An 18,134-nucleotide genomic window follows, 5' to 3' on the forward strand; every position below is an offset into this window, starting at 1 on the left:
GGGAAGGGAAATGGTTTATTCCCCTTTGTTGTGAGACTCAAGGAATTTGGGTCTTGGGGGTCCCCAGGGAAGGTTTTGGGGGAGACCAGAGTTTATCAGGCACTCTACTCTAAGTCCTGATTGGTGGCAGCACTACAGGATCTAAGCTGGTAATTAAGCTTAGGGGAATTCATGCTAGTACCCATATTTTGGACGCTAAGGTTCAGAATTGGGAATTATACTATGACAGCTAGCCAACTACAAAAGCAGTTTCTCCTCCCTTGGTGTTCACACCTCAACTGCTAGAAGAGGGCCTCATCCTCCCTGATTGAACTAACCTCATTATCTCCAGACTGATTCTTGCCTGCATATTTATACCTGCCTCTGGAAATTTCCATTACATGCATCTGACGAAGTGAGTATTCACCAATGAAAGCTTATGCTCCAATACATCTGTTAGTCTTTAAGGTGCCACAGGACTCTTTGTTGCTTTACACAAGTATGAGAGGGGTAGCCGTGTTAGTTTGCATCCACAAAAACAACAAAGAGTTTGGTGGCACCTTAAAGACTAACAGATTCATTTGGGCATAAGCTTTCGTGGGTAAAAAACCCACCCAAGTCATCTCCATGAATCTAAAGAAGTGGGTTTTTTTACCCACGAAAGCTTATGCCCAAATAAATCCATTAGTTTTTAAGGTGCCACCGGACTCCTTGTTGTTTTTATATATTGGTCTATATCTCTCCCAGATATCAATATATCATCCAAATAACAGATGACACCATGGAACTATTAGAGCACTTGATAGATCATTTTCTGCAAGGCTGCAAGTGCACTCACTACACCATATGTCAACCTTTTATGCCTGAACAGGCCCTTTGCCTGTCTTCACAGTAAGGACTATTTATTAGCTTGGCTCTGGAACCCAGCTGCAGATGTGCTTGAGATGGGTCAAGTTTTGTAAACTTCACTTCACCTCACCTGCCAATTTTGAAAGTAAGTCTTGAGGTTTTGGAACTGGGTACTGATCAACCTTCAGGGGTTTATGGCCTGAATATGCACAAGCCTAGCACAATGAGGCAGTGGTTTCAGTCAGGGCTTCTATGTACTACCTTAATAAAAAAGTAAAAAACAATTAGCTGCATTAGTAAGAGTTTTTCCATTGACTCTAGTAGGCTTTGGATCTGGACCTTAAAGCATAAAGGTCTGATGTCACCATTTTCTGAAATACTATGAGAACTAGATTGAGCCAGAAGTGTTATGCTTGCCATCAGTTGATGCATGCTTTAAAACAGAGGTACATGGTGATTTCTATGTTGTGGAGGGAGTTTTAACTGGGGATGGAATCTGGTTCCTACAATGTACAAATTCTGACTAAAAAAATGAAACGAAACCTTGTAGAAAGTTTGAAATAGTTTTGATGACTCTTTAAATAGGTCTTCAGGTGGATGCAATACTGTACTTCTGGATTTTCTTTGGGTCTGGAAACAGGAGTGCTTTACTGCCTCGAGAAAGATTTTGAGCATATTTCTGCAAACTAAGATGATTTGGATAAGCTGGGTGAAGCACTGAAACATACTGGTGCTCACCTGAACTTCACTGAGCCTCTGAACATTAGAGCTTCATCCATTATTGTTTTTAGTCAGAAATTAAACCTGTTGACCTAACTAGCTTCAAGAATTCCGGGACTGCAAAATTCAGTGCTAAGGGTTGCAACATACAATATTTGTTTTTAATCTGTTTTGTGTTAATTAAGAATGCATGACAGACACACAACTCCTTTTTGTTCTTTTTCTCTTCTATCTTGGGACATTAATTACCATATATTGCTCCAACACAGACAGTACTTCAAATCTCTGCAGCATTTGCCCTTCTGCATAATCTAGACAGTGATTATGTTTCTAAAAAGAATTAAACAGGAGTGAGCTCTTTTGAAAACCAGAGATTCAAAAAGGAAATGAAAGTTTCTTGCATAGTCATAGTAAGGATATTAAGTGCCTTCTTTGTCTTTTCTTGACTGCTTATTGTACGTAGAAAGGTTCATTTTTAGATATAAGTGGATACCTACTTCAATATCTTTAAAGCCATATAAAAATCCTGGTATTAAACATGAACAATTACTTTCTGCTTTGAATGCATGATGAAGTCGACATTGACAATGCTCATCTCATAATGACATTCAGACCCGCTCATGTCACACAGTTTTGGAACTCTTTGAAAATACACTTTGTTGTGGGCTAGAAGATAACCAGGTTTAGAGCTGCTCCAATATCTTTAAGTCTTAATTTGCCTTACTTTCCCTCATGTTGGTTTACATGAGACACATGAGGCAAGGGAGACTGGGAAGGATGGAGAGAGGAAATCTGAGTGACTTTCCGTCCCTTATCAGTTTGAAGTATCACACAAAGTTTAAAAAAAATTAGAAAGCAGTTATCTGAGTATATTACGGGAAAGTCCTTTGGCAGAGGCAATGAGAAAACAAAAGACTGCTGATCGCCATCGCTCAGGAGCCTCCTATACTAGTCTCTGAAGCTCACTGAATCGCTTTATTCTGTATTATCGTCTGTAATAATTGACAGTGTGCAGCAGCCTCACTGCAGTCCAAAAACTGTTCGCTGCTGATAAACACAAATCAATCTGAGTAACAAATGGCATGTGAGAATTTCATGATCTGTTCACGGACAATCCATGAAACAAGGGAAAAAAGAGCAGAAATTAGCTGAATAAATGATTTGTCATGAATTATTCACTTCCCTTTGTGCACATTTTAAGAGCTGTGAGATAATAATGAAAGTTAAATGGTAGATACTCTACCGAAGTAAAAGCACATTTTTAATGAAATATAAATATTAAATGGAATTTTATATGGAAATTATCTGATGTTTTACACATCATTTCTAAGGGAATAAAAGTATATTTTTGAATCTCTTGAACTGACATACCATTAATTAATATGGATAGAGTAGATATTATGCTTAGCTGCATCAATGAAGTCATGACTGATGTACTATAATTTGACAGAATGTACCACAGTGATGACAAGTTAGCTCTGTGCTCATTTATTTTTACTTTATTGATTATTGTTTTATTTAATAGGATACAAATAATAAGTAGAAAGGAAAAAAACAATTGTTTTTCATCAGAGTTCAAGTTAATTCCCCATACTTGTGAAAGTGGAAGGGGGCTCTTGTGCTGATCCTAAAGTGGGGGACATAGCAGCACCTGCAGACCATAGATTCATAGATTATACGGCCAGAAGGGACTATGATAATCATCTAGTCTCACCTTTTGTATAGCACAGGCCACAGGACGTCCCTAAATTAATTCCTGTTTGAACTAGAGCATATGTTTTAGAAAAACATTCAATCTTGATTTGCCAGTGATGGAGAATCCATGACAATGCTTGGTAAGCTGTTTCAATGGTTGATTACTCTTAGTATTAAAAATATGCATCTTATTTCCAGTCTAGCTTCAACTTCCAGCCATTGGATCTTGGTATACCTTCGTATGCTAGATTGAAAAGCCTATTACCGCCTTCCCCGAGCCCTCATGAAATCTCCTCCTCTGTAGAGTAGGTGTTGCATGGGATTTTGTGGGCAGGCTGTAAAACAGTGGAGTAGAAGATTAGCTGCTCTTGAGACATTGTCCACAGCTAAGCCCATGGATCTCCTTGTGGAGTTTAGAATGGGAGTTATCTTCTGCTGTGTCCCTGAAGCTACAGAGAGATTCAACCAATGCCAGCACACAGGGCCGTCCTTAGGCATAGGCAGAATAGGCAACGGCGTAGGGCCTCACTCTGCCTGGGGGCACCACTCTGCAGGCAGCCCAGACAGTGTAGAAGCAGGGCTGCTGGGTCCTAGAGAGAGCCGAATGCAGCACAGTCTGAGGGACGGGATTGGCTGCTGGGGTCTCTGGGAAGGGGAGGGGGCGGGGGTTGGGAAAGGAGCTCACCTGTGAGTGTGACTCTTTCCCCCGGCTGAGGTCAGGTGAGGCAGGCTCTGTGGCTCTGGAACCAGTATCCTTTGTTGTCTCCCATAACATCCATTCTTCTCCCCCCTGCCCCATGGAGCAACCCCTCCTTTCTCCCTCCTCCCCAGGAGCACCCCTCTCTCTCTCCTCCCTCCCCTCCGTCAGGGCTGGGTTGGGTGAGGGGCTGGGGGTAGGTGGGGGGAGGGGAGGCTGGCTGCTTGCTGAGGAATGAAAGTGAAAGTAACTCACTTCCTGGGCAGGCAGCCAGAATTGGAATGTCACACAGGGTTTGGATGGGATTAGCCAGATGTGTGACAAATCGGGATTGGGGTAGGGTGAGCAGATATACCTGTTTCATAGGGACAGTCCCAGTTTTGGGGTCTTTTTCTTATATAGGCTCCTTTTACCCCCCCCACCCCGCCCCCATCCCTGTCCTGATTTTACACACTTTCTGTCTGGTCACTCTAGGTGGGGGTAATTGGTGCCTATATAAGACAAAGCCCCAAATGTTGGGACTGGCCCTATAAAATCAGGACATCTGGATCTGGCCACCCTAGCTGGGGAGCGCCTCTCCCCCGGGCTGGCAGCTGCCAGCTATCCATCTCATCCGGGGGGAGCTGCATAGGGCAGGATGAGCTGCTGTGGCTCCATGGGTGCCCTGTCCCTGAGATCAGATGCTGTGCTAACTTCACCATGGTCCATAAGGCTGGTGGTGGTGCCCATTGGCATGTGATTGGACCTGAGGGGTTTGCTGCTGCTGTTGCCACTCTGCACCCCAAGAGGTGGATTTTGGGGTCCTGCAGTTTTCCACCTATCTCCTCCTCTACTGCAGCTGTTGGACCAGCGGGCTGGGGGGTGAGCCAAGCATGAAAGCAGTACTGTGTTGCCATTTAGATTGTCATTTAACAACTTTGTTTGCCAAAAATTCTTGCTAACAATCCTGAATCCAATTTCAATATTATTTTGAAAAAAAATCAATATCTTAGCCAAAAACAGAAAATTAAGTTGTTGACAATTATTAGTGACAGGTTTGGTTTGAGGCAGGGAGTGGGCCAGTTTTCATCAGAGAAACAAAAAATGTTGACTGACTTTCCTATAGCCTGTTACTCCTGATAAGAGCCCTCCAACAACTGTAATATGCTCATCTCCTTACTAGTTTATAAAGCAGGGGTCGGCAACCTACGGCACATGTGTCAAAGGTGGCAGGTGAGCTGATTTTTGATGGTATGCAACAGCAGGCTGAGCGGCTCAGCCCATCACTGCTCTGGGGTTCCGGCTGCTGCCCTATTGCCAGCTGGGATACCAGCCATCGGCCCCACTCAGCACCTGCTGCTGGCCTGGGGACCCCCAAGGAACCCCAGGCTGGCAGTGGGCTGAGCAGGCCAGCTGAACCACTCAACCTGCTGTCAGCCTGGGGTTCCATTCACTCAGCCGGCAGCAGGCTGAGTGGGCTGGTGGCGGGCTGAGCAGGGCCGATGGGGGGTTGAGTGGCTCAGTCTGCTGCCAGTCGGGGGCGCCAGCAGCACTCAGCCTACTGCTACTCCGGGGTTCCGGCTGCCAGCCCCTGGCCAGTCAGGAGCTCAGCCGCCAGCCCCACTCTGCCTCCTGCCAGCCTGGGTGAGCAGAATCCCAGGCTGGTAGCGGGCTGAGGGGTGATTGGCGGCTGGGATCCTGGCTGGCAGGAGTTGGTGGTCAGAACCCCAGACCAGCAGCGGGCTGAGCAGGGCCTGGGATCCTTGTCTAGGGTTCCAGCCACCAGCCCGCTGCCGGTTTGGGGTTTCATTTACGCAGCTGGCAGTGGCCTGAGCAGCACCGGTGGCCAAGACCTCAGATAATAACAATAGTTTATTTATATAATATAGACATAGAGAGAAACCTTCTACAAACATTAAAATGTATTACTGGCACGAGAAACCTTAAATTACAGTGAACTTGGCACACCACTTCTGAAAGGTTGCTGACCCGACCCCTGGTATAGAGTGACCATATGTTGTACTAAGATTCTCCTGCTTTTTTTTTTTCCCTGTGAGTCAGTATAACTTTTGTCAGCCCAGAAGTTGGGCAGCCAATGTTTTACGTTTTCACAATGTTTTCTCCAACTTTCATAAAGTAAATACATAGTTAATATGAGTTAAAAAGGCCAGGGACACTTCTTTGTGATGAATCTGTACAGCAGATCATGCCCATAGACGATCCAGAAAATAAATTTGAGGTTGAATTTTTTAATGTTGTGATGGATAAAGCAGTATCTGCTGTTGATGAAAGGTTTAATACCTTGCAAGTACACCATGAACAGTTTGGCTTTTTGTATGACATAACTAAATTCAACGAAATAGGAAAACAAGAGCAACTAATGACAAAGTGCAAGAACCTAGAGAGCCTCCTGAAGCACGGTGATAGTTTTGATTTAAATGGACTTGAACTGTACGAAGAATTGAGTACACTGTCATCAATGTTGCCACATGCAAAATCGGTGATGGACATTGTACACTTTATTCATACCCGCAAACTTGTTGACATATATCCTAATGTGTACATTGCCACTCGTATTCTACTGACAATTCCTTTAACAGTAGCGTCAGGAGAACGGAGTTTCTCAAAACTAAAGCTCATTAAAAACTATCTCCGCTCTACAATGAGTCAGGAACGCTTAACTGGTCTTGCTATTCTTGCAATCGAACAAGACGCGACTTTGTCTTTGTCATACGATGACATTATTACTGATTCTGCAGCCAAAAAAGCCAGAAAGATTGCTTTTAATTAAAAACAAATCTTTGTTTCAATACCTCTTCATATAAATTTCCAATAAAATTTTGATAAATTAAAAAAAAATTTGCATCATTCTGTCATCAGAATTTTTTCTATAGTGCTGCTTCTTTAGTGCTAGTCCATCAGCTTTACAGTGTGTTTAATTAAGTTAAACTGGTTTTAATAACGTGAATGTGGCAAGTTTTCCAATACTGTAAGCTTATGTTTGTGTTGCTAAGAGCAGATCAGGCACAGGGGCACCAGTTTAATAATCTCGCCTAGGGCACCATAAATCCTAAGGCCGGCCCTGCCAGCACAGCTCCTTGAGAAACTCAGGAACATGAGTCCAGCAGGATAGATCAAAGGAGTCAACCATGAAAACAGCTTCCTTTCTCTGCACCACCCAAAAAGTGGGGATTTAGAAGGCTATGTTCTCATACTTTTGATAGGCCTGATCCAGCTCCCACTGAAGTCAAAGGAAAGAATAACATGGACTTTATTGCAAGTTGGATCAAGCCTTTGTCCCCAAACATCCCTCCTGCCCATTGATTACACAGAAAATATGTGAGGTTAACCTCAAAGAATTTCTGGTCTCTCTCTGTACACAGGGTTCAACCAGGAATAGGCTTCCAAGGGAGGTTGTGGAATCCCCATCACTAGAGGTTTTTAACAACAGGTTGGACAAACACTTGTCAGGAATGGCCTACAAGTACTCCTGTTCTTTTTGCGGATACAGACTAACATGGCTGCTACTCTAAAAGTTATGTTTACTTGGTCCTTCCTCAGTGCCAGAAGCTGGAAATGGGTGTTAGAGAATGGATCACTTGAGGATTACTTATTCTGTTCATTCCCTCTGAAGTACCTGGCATTGGCCACTGTCAGAAGATTGTATATTGAGCTAGATGGACCTTTGATCTGACCCATTATGGCCATTCTTATGTTCTCAGTGCAGGGGGCTGGACTTGACTTCTCAAGGACCCTTCCAGCTCTACAGTTCTATGATTCTATGAACCCAAGGGGCTGATTTCACCCAAATCAGAAATTTCTTAGGAGATTCATTGCTAAAGAGAATACTATAGTTAGAATAATTCATTGCTTTCTTACATTATGCAGATGAGTCAGAAATTTCATTTTCAGGCTTCCACTACCTTGTGTCATGGATACTTGGAAATAACAAATAGCAAGGTCAGGGTGGCTAAATCACACTTATCATACTCGGGAATATTCCCACTGATGCCAATGGAACTACTCACAAGTGCACCAAGTTGGACATGGCCTCATCTGCAGCTAAGCCTCAATTTCTTTCATGTAAACTCAAATGATGGGATTTTAATATAGTTTCTTAAAACAAGCAATTAGTTCTGCCAGGAGAAAAGCAAATGAGCAGCTTTGAAGCCCAGGAGGCTGAATGGGGAAAGGAAGCATGTTCTAAATGTACAGCTACAAAAGATTTAAACAAACAAACGAACAACGTTAGCTGTGAGAATACGCAGTTGAGAAAGTCTGATATTTGTAACTGGAGCCACAAGAGGGAGATTTCTGAAGCACCTTTGGAGTTTGTCAGTTTTTTGGGTTTTTTTACTTCTTCTGGATTTCAGAGCACTGGTGAAATGGATGAGTGTAAAACTGCTCATATTTGGATGACACCTCCAGAAGCTGAAGAGATTGATTTTGGGAAAAAAAAAAACGTTATGTACTGGGGAATACAACAACATATGAACTGGTCTCAAGCCAACACCTTGTCTTCCATCTCATTCGTCCTGAAAGGAAAGATGATGATGTGGGTAAACACTGGGCTGAGATGTAGGGAAATCTTGAGTCAATTGTCAGCTCTGGCACAGACTCCCTATGTTGGCCAAATCATTTAATCTCTCAATGCCTCCATTTCCTCTTTATTACATGAAGGCAATATTACCCCCTCCCACCATTAGCCTGTGTTATTTGGACTGTAAACTCGCTGAGGAATTGTTTCACACTACATGCTTGTACAATGCCTAGCACAATGGAACTGTGGTTGGCAATCCTGTAGTAAATAACGTACCTAGATAAATAATCCATAAAAATCCAATCTAGCCAGTCAGCAATGGCTTGAAGAGCAGATAGATGGAAATAGACACTTTATTTTTGTTTATTTAAAAAAATAACTTACAAATCCTAACATAATTAGCATGACTTTTCATTTCCTAGACTAAGATCTAAGTACATACAATAGGAAGACCTAGTCCTTGCCTCTGCATGCTAGACAATAAATAATTAATGCAGTTATACAATAATTGTTATTTGGAGATTTCTAGTGTCCCTGATATATAGTGGATTCTAATCAAGCTTGCTTCATCCCACAGGGAAACCTGACCATCCCCAACTCCCTATGGGATGGAAGCTTTGCAAGGGTCCATCTCAGAAGGTTTCCTTCAAATTCTGTTGTTTGCCCTCCAGGCAAGAAGCAGAGTGTTCAGACCCCCAACTGCACAGATCCTGGGTAGAGGCCCTGTGCCATCTACAGTCTCTGGGGTCTCTTGTCCCCTCTGATTCTCTGGCAAAATGACTGATGGAGCTACACTCTTAGAGAGTTGCCTGCCTGCTGCTCCCACACAAGAATCATGTCCCTGTTCAGCTGGATTATCACCTGCTGGCAGAAGGACGATAGGCAAATGATGTTCCCATCCCCACTTCCATTCTTCCACATAGTCCTCTATAAGATCTGGGAGGAAGACCAGGGGTGGTACCAGGGAGGTGTTCAGCCCCATACTTTTCTGCCTGGGGAGAGGGAGATCCATGCACAGAGGGTCCCTTCCACACAAGCATCCAGCACATAGTAATTGACTACATGCATTGTAGGCTGCATGCTAGTACATAGTTATTTTTTCCTTTCATTTCATTAGTGTGGTAAGCTTTAAGAACTGGTTTATATAACAAATTAACTTTTCAACTAAGTAACAAAGTACAATTGTTCAATGAACCATAGGAATGCATATTCCCTAAATCAATGTTTATGAGTGTATTTTATTCTTGTCACTGTCAATGTTCGATCTGAAGCAGAGAAAGATTTTGAAACCTCAAAGGTGTGCCCTGAATTCAAAATCTTTGGGGATGGGGAGGGGGAAATCTTTTTGCAAGGATCTGCCATAAGAATGCAAATCATTTGTCTCGTTTACTTGTTGTTTCACTTGTTCTTTCTATTTTCCCATACTTTCACTGCAGACTGAGTCTCTGATCTCATTCTCCTTTGATACTGACAAATGAGGGTCAACAAGAAAGACTTCAATGCAAAGTAGAGTTTAGCTAAGGATAAGCCTCACTTTCAAATAAAATAATAATAATAAAAAAATAAATGGAGATTATCTTATCTCCTAGAAATGGAAGGGACCTTGAAAGGTCATTCAGCCCAGTCTCCTGCCCTCACTAGCAGGACTGAGTAGTGATTTTGCACCAGACCCCTAAGTAGCCCCCTCAATGATTGAACTAACAACCCTGGGTTTAACAGGCCAATGCCCAAACCACTGAGCTATCCCTCCCCTTCTAGACACACATATCACATGATGGGCAAACCAGGTTCATCACTGTTAAAATATAGCTATGATCAAAGGTCATGAATATGCCCCTGAGAAACTGCCAAAAAAATCTTAAAAATAACTCCAGTTGCTTTCTAAAAGAAACGGTAGGCCAGGGTGTTGTGCTGATGGCATCTTGCATGGAATTATTGCTGTGAAGATGAGCCTCGAGCCAAACTCCCTCTTTTGATAACTTGGTTTAGTGGCACATTCTTTACATTTTTCTTTTTTTATTGTGTTGCCATTCCAGGCTAGGCACTTGCTGATGAGCTGCATCTGGGCATTTTTGGAAGCTAGATTTCACCCACAGGATGTATTATTGTCCAGAAGAAAGGAAATACTGCAAGTTTCTGCCCCTGGGACAGCCAGTAATGGTTAATCTTGATGTTGGAAAGAGCCTCCAGCCAGGACTGACAATTGTTCCAAAGCCCTGAGTTGGGGTGTGGGGGCTCCAAAAACACCTGTGTAAATAAAGTGAAATGGACATGGGTGAGGTCCCAGCAACAGTGAAGTAATGGGGCCCCAATTTTCTCTCAAAAGGCCTGCCTCCAGCCATCTTCTGGTGAGACATCTGGACTTTGAAATCTGTGTTTAACTTTCCTTTGAAATTGTAGGAGAAGCTGGGAGCTATAAACCTGAAATATTGGAAATACAGCTTGTATCCTTTTGAACTAAAACAGGAGGAGGGAAGTCCTTCTCTCTCCCCCCCACGTCTTTTGAGAATGTCCCTGTTTTTTGTTGGGTGTGGGTGGATGAGGACTTTAGATCCAATCATGTTTTACTAGTACTGTAGTCAATTAATTACGTGTCCTTATCAGTGAATCTAAGTGAGAACAGTAATCCAAAATGTAAGAACCTTACTTCAGCAGATTTAGCAAGATGCTTTTGTACTAGATAGTCAGATAGCCATACATCTTTGACACATTTGTAACACAATTAAATCCCTGTAATGACCTCCATTAGGCCCATCATGTAAGTCAATACAAACAATTCAATGAGCAAGACATAGCAGATTCCCTCTAAAAAATAACCTTTCAGTTATATTGTGTTTGTGCTGTTTAGGCATATGCTAAATATTATAATGCCTCATTTTCTTTTACCCTTCAGATATTCAGGTGAAAACTTTGACCCAGTGCACTCTAATTACTTGGCTTATTAGCTTCACATTATATCAGTAATGGTGTGATAGCCAACATAATTACTGGGACTTGAAAAATTATACTGTGCTGTACTATTTCATGAACTGTGAGACAATTTTCTTTTCTTATTAACTTTTTTATTTAATGGGTTGACCAGATTTTGCATCTGCTTAGTACATTGATCAAAATGGTAATTTAAGATTTCAGTTTTCTAATTGATAAATTGCACCTTAGCTCTGAGAGGGTTTCTTTTATACACTTTAGGATGAGAAGTAAAGGAATCTATATTGTTTTACAGTATGCTCCCTATTGTAAACCTAATATAATTTGTCAACTGTTGCTTGCAGTTTGAGGTAAGATTTTATTAGTGAGGGGTAATTTTATAGATTAATAGATTTCAAGGCCAGAAGGGACCATTGTGATTATCTACTCTCACCTCCTGCATAGGCCATAGAACTTCCCTCAATAATTCCTAGAACATTTTCTACATTTTTGTTAATAATGCCACCGTTTCCATCTAGTAATTGACCAATACCATTGTCAGGATTCTTTTTGCTGTCATGTTGTTGTCTATAAATCTGCTGGCCATAGATTTCTCCTTGTGTTCCTTTGCTTCCATTCTACAATTCCTAGCTTCTGCTTTATGTTCATTACTATCAACTTCCCTTTTCTTTCATTTGTTATATATAACACATATGAAAGCTATATATAATAGCTGTCTTCCCTTCTCCTCCAAACCTGGTCTCTTTTTAACCAATACAGTCTTTTTTCTTGATTGTGACTTTTTGGGCATTTAATAAAGTGTTCTTAAACAATTCCCAATTATCATTCATAGTTTTCTATGAAATTATTTCTCCCAGCTGATGTAGCTCATAATTCGTTTCAGGTTATATATGTGTGTGTGGTCTGTGTATACACATACATACATATACATAAACTGGTTTGTACTTAATTCTGTTTGCATATTATAATTGTGATCAATGCATGATCACTTGTACCTAAACTACCATTATTTTTTTTGTTCTTTATATGTCAAGATGAGATCTAGTATAGAATAGTATTGGTTCCAACACTCTAAGTTATGAAATTGTCATCTGTAATATTTACATTATAATATTTAGAATTCCAAGGATGTTTTAGTACTGGCAGCACGAGACCTCCATCATATGTCACTCAAATTGAAGTCAATCCGGATAACGCAACTTATTCTCCTTCACAGTATAGATAAGTATGTAAGGAGTCTGTCATCCTGTTCCTTAGTGTGATTAGGAGGTCTGTAGCTGATACCAATTGTGCACATCTTCATTATGTGCAAAATTAGAGCTGGGAAGAAAAAAAAATTCCTCAAGGATAATTTGATTTTTTTGTTAAACAACCAAAACATTTTCAGACAAAAAATGTTTGGTTTACTGTTTTTTGATGAAAAGTTGAACTTTTCCATGGAACGTAGACAGTTTATGCAACATATTGTATTTAATCAAAATCCCAGTTTTCCATGAAAAACAGTGTTGATAGGATATTTTTCACTAGCTTTATCCAGAAGTAGAGTTTAATTCCAATAGCTCTTTTGGCCAGATACTTGGAGTTTGAAGGTAGAAGAATGAGAAAAAATGGTCTTGGTGCAAACTCTTCCTGTTTTCCCACTATCTTCTTTTCAACTTCCATTTTTTTCCTTTATATTATGGTCATGGAGGTCATGTGTATTGGAGGCTTTTAGGGAGAAAAATTCTGTGGGATTTTTGTAATCATTGTTTCCCCCGTACCATTCCATTAGTGGGGTAGGGTAAAATGTTTGGCCCAGCCTTGAAAAAAACCCTCTAAACTTGGCAGGTTCCTAGGGATGCACAAGAAGCTGGAACTATCAATGCAGAAGTTCTGTGACTGCACTGGCTCAAGACCTTATTGATCATTACCCTAGCTCCACTGAAACTGCACTATGAAGGGCTCTTTCTGGCGACATATGCTCCCAGGCCCTGAGCATAGGACTCAGCAGGAAAGATAATACAATTCCAGGCTGTGTATTATCTTTTCAACCTATGCTACACAGAACTGAAGCAGGACAGAGATCATGTGAGCTCCCCTTGAGACCTGCCCGCTATGTAGCCACTGATGTCAATAAGACTTAAGCATTTACTTAAAATTAAGCACATGGTTAAGTACTTCTCTGAATTGGAATGGACTTAACCATGTGCTTAAACTCAATCATGTGTTCAAGGGCTTTGCTAAACCAGAATCTAAATGAGCAACCATCTGTTAGTGAACTAAATCAGAAAAGAAAGACATAGGAAATAATCCATGAATTTCTATTTTGTTGAAAAATGAGGGGAGATATGATAATACAACTAGCACTTTCAAGGGGTATTTTAAAACTGACCCCCATTTATAATATCCCAGATATCACACTTAGGTATCACAGTGATAGGAATAGTGTAAGGGAAGAATAATAGATGTTATTGTTAACGTCACAGGAAGTATAAAACAGAATAGAATAAAAATATAAGACATGAATTTGACAAAACTGAACTAAAATCTTTCACATAGTTACAATTGGAATAGAAGTTAGAAAGACAGGAATTTTGTATCTTCTTACAGTTAAAATATGATAAAATCATAAGAAAGGGAGACAATTTAAACTAGATTTATCCCCAATGGAGGACTTTGTAAGGAAATTACAAGATAATCAGATCTCTGAATGGTAATTTAATACCTAATTTAAGAGCCTGTCTTGCTTAAATTACCAAGAAACCACAAGATACATGGTAATATATTATACAATATATATTATATCTAGGGCAGAAAAGACTCCAAAGACCACCGTTTTTCATTACTTTCAAATGTATAAAATTAACCAAAAAGTCACCTATCATAATTTTGAGATGTATTAAACAATTATTTCAAACCACCAGTAAGAACAGACACCAGCAATGATCTTGATTTCTTCTCAACCAAATCCCCCCCACATAGAGGAAAAATGAAGATTAACTTTAAATAAAAATAAAAGCTACAATACCACCTGAAATCCAGCATGTTTGATCAAGTTGGGATCAAAATGTGGAATGAATCTCTCATGGAGAATCCTCTGACTGCAGTTCCTGTTCCTTTGTATTAGTGAGCTCCAGCCTGATGAGCGCAACTAATCTTAAAGCATTATGACATGGGGTGAGAGTTGATCTCTCTCAGGTGGGCAATCGTAGGCCATTTATAGGTCAAAGCAAGCACCATGCATTCAAACCAGAAACCAACAGGGAACTAGAGCAGATCACAGTTCATTTTGTTTCTGTTAATAGTTTTAGGAAAACTTATTTCTATTTATTTCCTGTGAAAAATAACATTCCACAGGCAGAGAGAAAAAGAATCAGAAATGATTAAATAGATTGCCACAAAGCTCAAAAGAATTAAATACTGTGTCATCTGCATCTCATGGGAAAAGGGTTTTTTTTCCTGTCTTTTCAGATACAATAAAGGAGAGTCTTGTATTATTTATCAAATAATCACTGACCATTTTTACATTGTTTTATCTGCGCTTAGAGATGCAGTTGTGGAATTTGGAAGAGATTACTTTTGATTGCACAGCTGCACACAGAGAATGGATTTTTTGATGGTTCATGATGCACAGTTCCACTGTCTCCTACACAGATGAATGAGCTCTGAAGGTGTTTATTCCTTCAGTGGATTTTTTAAAGTGAATCTTAAAGTCCTGTGGGAATCTGTCTCTCAAGTGCTATCCCTTCAGTTGGGAAACTATGAAAGCACAGGGTATGCTAAACTTTCCCTGCTTAAAAAAGCCACATTTAACTTCATTTCCTTTCTAACAAAATAAGCCTACACCAAACAAAACCCCCACGAGGAAAGCTTCTGACTGATATGTTGAATAAAGAGAATGTCAAGCTCATCCAGCTGTGACAAAGTAGCAAAAGTGTAGGTTCATCAGCAAAACCCCAGGATGTTATTCTGTCGTTGCTTTCAAATGTTCATCTCATGGTTTTTTTGGTCAATTAATGCAGCCAGTTGCTTCCAAGCTGCTTTCACTAACCTGATTGACTAAATTTGAACACTGACCATGTTCTCTGAGAATTAGTGCTTCTTTATTCACCTGTGTTTCCATTTTATTTTATTTATCTAGTAATTCATCTTAGGGTTACTCTTTTAAAGGTCCAGCTTGTTAATACCGGTTCAGGAGTGTCATAACGATAACGAGATTCTTAAGGTGAAAGGGAGAGATCCAAAGCCCACAAAAGCCAAGGAAAAGACTCCCATTGACTTCAGTGGGCTTTGGTTCAGGCCCAAAGTGCAAAGAGCATTTTTGTTTCTGCTTAAATAGGCAAATCATGTTCAGAAGGCCTCCTTGCAGCAGGGCTGATGCCATTTTGCTGTGCACAATTTGGAGGGGAGTGGCTTCAGACATGTTTTCTGGACTATGGTTAAGCATGGCAGAATTCAATTTTTATTTCTTTATAATTTCTATGGATAATACGGACATTTATTTTTAAGCATTTTGTTTATTTCTCTCATTTAAATTTTCACTGTTTGGGAAATTGTGTGGGTGGAGTCGGACAATAATTACTTAATGACAATAGATGTTGAGATTCAATAGTTAAAGCTTTATATCCGTTAAAATACAAATTGTTAATATCACATGTCAAAATACACAAAGTATTGGCAAGTATTTTTAAATCAAACACTAAGTTTTTAAGCAGTATTTTTCTTACTTTATCTCCCGGTAAATTTTGATCACTATGGATGGACATTTTTTTTGTTGGTTTGTGTGTGAAAAGAGAAATATTTTTTTACCTATATTTGCTGATAAAATCTAACTCTTCCCATCTATGCTGGATCCCTCTTCTGTGCCATGGATCTTCCTAACCTACCCCACTGGTAGTAGGTGCATTAGAGTTGCAGTTGCTACTGCAGACTCAGAGCTACAGAACGGGCTTCAGTGTGGCTTATAGTTAGGTTTATTTTGGAAAAATAGATAATTTGGGAGACTGATGTTAAAATGTAATTTAGGGAACTAATATCCAACCTCAGGAAAATATCATTCTATTATATTTATCTGCATCACTGTAAACTAATACATCTGATCCAAAGCTGTACCCAACTGTCAAGTGGTTGATGAAAAACATTAAAAATAAAAAGGAGGCAAATCAATACAAGACTACTTGTTTTGTCTACCTTTTTTGAATTTTCCCTCCCTTTCGGTAACAGCTTCTGGTAATGTTAGAGTTGTAAAGGTACCTCAGATCTGACTTTCATGCCACCATCTCCTGAGAACTCTCGAATGAATAAAAAGTTGTTTAATTTGCTTCAAAGGTGCTTACTTTATTGTATTAAAGGTTAAGTTAGAGGATGCCTCTGATGTGCTCTTGGGAGACAGTGTGACCTAGTGACTAGAGCACTACACTAGAGTCAGTCCACAAAAGCTTATGCCCAAATACATTTGTTAGTCTGTAAGGTGCCACAGGTACTCCTTGTTGTTTTTGCTGATACAGACTAACACGGCTGCCACTCTGAAACTAGAGTCAAACGCTGAAGTGAAATATTCCCTTTGCAGCCTTCCTGAGTTCAGTTCTTAAATAAAAACTATTTTTTTCTGTCTGCCTCTGCAAACTTAGCATGCAATCTGAAAGTCGAGACGTTCTTTCTGGCTCTCAGATTACCACCAAAGAAAAAGTTCTGCATGTAGAACTAGTTAAGAATTCTGCTGATGGTGCATGAGTTGGAAACAAATCCAGTTCACTCTCTGAGAACTGTGTTGGCTCTGCGGGGCAAACAGGAGTAAAGCACCTTATGTTTGGTAGTTTCTGTCACATGGTAATAAAAAGAATCTCCCAAATCAATGAAATAAAATACCTTTCAAATATACCTAGTTTTTTTCCTTTTCATTGTGTTTACTGCCCCATGTTAACTTAATGAATCTCTATAAAAATGTGTGTTCCATTCCTGTCTAGCCACAAAGAACTGTAATTCCAAGTGAGTCATAGCTCACTGTTTGAAACAGAATGGACTGAAAGAGTGTTGATTTATTCCTCCCACAGTGGATGCGCTAGGTATGTCTTCATCCACAGCTAACCTGTATCAGTTGACTTGAGCTTGCGGAGCTTGCACTGTGGGGCTATAATCTTGCAGTGTAGATGTTCAGGCTTGGGTCCCAGTGCCCACGCTCCAGTCCAAGCCAGAGCACCTACAATGCACTTTTATAGCCCCTCAGTTCGAGCCCTGCAAGCCCGAGTCAGCTGACATGGGCCAGCTGTGGTGTAAACATACCCACTGACACTGATATTTCAACGTAAACTGCATGATTTCTTTGAAATAAAGTCTCCCTATTATGAATTTTTCAAACATAGGTAACTCTAAGAGGTATCATAACTGCTCTGATATAAACTATTCTGTTGTGATTGCTTGTTCCTCTGGAGATTCTTATAATAGTGCATAACACTATGTGATGGTCTAAGGCATGGTAGTCTAAGAAAAGTATTTACCTCTTCAGGTTCTCTCTCTTCCTAGTTAATTTTCTCTCCTCTTTAAATTCATAAGAGGCAGATCAGTCTCTTCAAGTACCTGAAATCTCAGAAGCAACTTACAACAGGAAAAATCCAAATTTTCTTCTTTAGGAATTGTGCCATTGTTTCTGACTAAGGCCTGATCGAAGATCTACTGAAATCCATGGAAAGACTCTCATCAACTTCACTTGGCATTGGATCAGATCCTATACCTAATTCTCCAATGCTTGGAACCTTGGGAAGTCATTTG

Source organism: Gopherus evgoodei, chromosome 11 (genome assembly GCF_007399415.2).
Source record: "Gopherus evgoodei ecotype Sinaloan lineage chromosome 11, rGopEvg1_v1.p, whole genome shotgun sequence".
Classification (NCBI taxonomy): Eukaryota; Metazoa; Chordata; order Testudines; family Testudinidae; genus Gopherus; species Gopherus evgoodei.